Below are 3,467 nucleotides of genomic sequence, written 5' to 3' on the forward strand. Positions count from 1 at the left end.
TTTGCCAAGCATTATCAATTGCAAGAACAAAGAAGGAAGAACTACAATGCATCTTGCTGTCCTTGGAAAGGTGATACATTAAGGGCTCGAGAAATTACTCATGTCAGCAACGGGGTTAAATATGAATGTTTGTGATAAACATGGAATGAGCACTGTTGATATACTGGAATAAAACCTCGTCTCTGGTATAACATCAGATCCTCTGCTTAAGCAACTTGCTTTAGCAGGAGGAAGACCAATGCGTTCAGAGGATTCCTTTGTAAGCGAGGCAAACATTTCTAAAGTACATACAAAGTCTCGAAATATACAACGATCCAGCAATAATTGTCTTAAGTAAGCCTGCGAGCTTTGCAAGCACAGCCAACATTTTAGGCATAAGAAAAATTGGAAAAAAAATATTCTTTATCAACAATATAAATAAAATGATATTTAGATAGGAAAACTCTTTTGGCGGCAAGCCTTCCAAAAGGGGTTAGATGAAAAATAATAGAAAATAAGAAGTAAACTGCACAAATTAGAGCAAACAAAATTTAAACGGGTTTGGTGGTAAACCAGCCAAATCCAAAAAAAAAACTTCAATTTCTTCCAACTTAAGAAGATTAAAGAAGAAATTAGTGAAATCTCTTTGAAGAGTCTCCTTCGAATCGTACCTTCATGCAAACACTCAAAACAAAGATTAAACTACTCTGATACCATGTTAGAAATGGAAAAAGAAATCTATAAATAAGCAATACCAGGAAATAATCTAAGTGAGTAAATGCATGAAAAGATATTACCATAAAATAGGAGAGAGAAAGCTTCAAGCTCCAACACCATGAGACAAGATATTTGGAAAGGGGAAAGCAAAGAAAACCCCTTGTGACATTATGAATGAGGCATGAAAAGCCTAAGAAGGAAGAGAGAGAGAGATAGAGAGCAATGCTCATACAATAATTGAGAAGAGGAAAAAACCTCATTGTTAATGAGAGAGGAGGGTCATCTCTTAAATAGAGATGAGAGAGAGGAGTTAGAATGTAATTCCCATGTCTATGAATGCCACCATTCATAAGTGTGTGAGGCCAAGTGTGAGATTCCTCTTAAGGAGGAATAATCTAAAATTAGAAATTACAATATATATTTTTCCTCACATATTCCACTAGATGACAAAATAAGATGTAGTGGAAAAAGGACAAAAAGGAAATATATTAGGATACCTTGGCTTATATCCTAATATATTACAACAATAAAGAAAGGAGTTCTAACCTTGGTTTATAGATACACCAAGGAAAGATTACAACTTCTAACAGAGTCATGTTCTTAGGCTTAGCATTTTGACTAGTATTCCTGCTCCTACAAACATTAGCTATATGTACTTTCTTTCCACAATGATGGCAAGTAGGTTTAGAATTCTTACCTTTACTATTTCCTTCTTTAGTAGCTTTGGATGATTGTCCTTCTTTAGTGCTTGTGTAGCCAAATCCTAATGTGTCTTTACTAGATCTAGGGGATTTCACTAATTTCTCAAAGTACTTGATGGCTTCATTTGACTTGTTGAAACTTTTAGCAAATTCCTTTTCTCTTTTTAGGTCATTCTATATTTGTTCATTCTACAACTTCAATGTAGTTATCTCAATGTCCTTGACATTCAACTCATGATGGGCATTGATCATTTGGCTTAGGGTTTCCAATTACATGTTTGAGATCCTAGATGGCTCTGCTAATTTTTCTTCCAATCTTTTTGCCAAAATTCTTTTGTCTTCTTCAATCATGGCCTTGTCTTCTATAGATTTCTTATTTTGTTTAGTCACTTCACATAGCAATATAGCTTGTGATTCTTGTTCCAACTTGAGATTTATATTCTCCTTAGCTTGTGCTTTATTCTTGTCCATGAGATCTACAATTGTTGCATCAAATTCACAAGAGTTACCATCTGCAAATAAATTTGTGGTGTCAATTTCTTTGTATTGTGTGTCATTTTCTGCCATAGAAATTTCTTTCCTTCTCTTTAGCAAACTTCTTAATGCATCTCTAGCTTCATTTAGTTTTTGTAGTAAGAGATGTATCTCAATATCCTAATTTTCAATGGTCTTTCCCAACTTGTAAACTTTCATCTCAAGATCTTATCTCCAAGTTGTAAGGCTTCTCCTAATGAGAACTCAACTCTGATACCAATTGTTGGAAATACAAATGGGAAATGTATACTTCTGAGAGGGGGGGGTGGGTGGGTGAATTAGAAGTACTAATCTCTAACCAATAAAACTTTTAACTTTTAAATTATGCATGCATTAACATATTGAAATAACATGTAAAGTAAATGCCACATAAATACTTGACACTAGATATGATTACCTAGAAGCCCTCCAATGAGAAGGTAAAACTGGGGTGGGGATTTTAAATCTTTGCTAGCATCACCTCCTTGCATACATACTTACTCATGTACTCTCTCATACTAAATTATGGCACTTCATCTCCCTTTAAAAAGACTTTGGTGGCTTAGGGTTAGGTATGAATCTATGATTGAGATTCATCCATTTTACCTGCTCAATTCCTTCAATTTTTCTAATTGGTTGACTGTTGATTGCATAAGGAATCCAATTAATTTGATCTTATCTTCAAAGCTTTGAGATATATCCATAAGTTGGCTCAAAAATGGTTTACATAGTTGTTTGTGCCATCACAAACAACTAGGTCCATTCTGTGTTACTCGACACTTGATAATACTAATGCTCAACACTTACTATAATTCTATCTTGCTCGGCACTTGAACTTTCTTAGCTTTATCTATTTTCTTGACACTTGATCGACTTGGCACATGAGTGACTCGACACTCATTACAATTTGACATCTATAGATGTTATACTCGGCATATGTTACTAGCTCAACATGAACTTAGTAAATGTCTTAAGTGTGTTGACACTCAATTGTCAAAACCAATCTGAGATCAACATTTCCTCCACTAAGACTTAGTAGTATCATCAGAAGGTTCAAAGACATTAGTAGTAACATACTCTAGTAAATAATTTTCTTTAAAGACTATAAGAATTATGGGTTTCTACAAAGAATAATTAGAGCAACTTTCCAATCTATCCTCAACTTTAAGACCGTTCACCATCTTGAATATTTTAAAAAAATTGAAGGTAGGGAAACAAGAATTTTGGTTCAAGACAAATCTTTAGCAACTAGGCTCTGATATCATGTTAAATTTGAACCAGAATTAAATAGATAATAATAAAAACAATTATCTTGGGAAAAACCTCCTTCTTGAGGAAGCAACCCAGCCACTCAAAAATGATGCCTTTATATATTCAAATTCTTATAAATGTTACAATCTTGTATCACCAGAAATAAAATAACTTCTTAGATGAGAATAAGAAACATAAATCTGATGAAGATTCAATCAACAAGATTACTTATAAAATGTGCCAATGATGGAACCACAATATATACTATGTGAAATGACCTAACTAAAGCCCTGTGACATACAAACA

This window comes from Cupressus sempervirens, chromosome 10 (genome assembly GCF_028749045.1).
Source record: "Cupressus sempervirens isolate cs-2001-9-10 chromosome 10, ASM2874904v1, whole genome shotgun sequence".
NCBI lineage: Eukaryota > Viridiplantae > Streptophyta > Pinopsida > Cupressales > Cupressaceae > Cupressus > Cupressus sempervirens.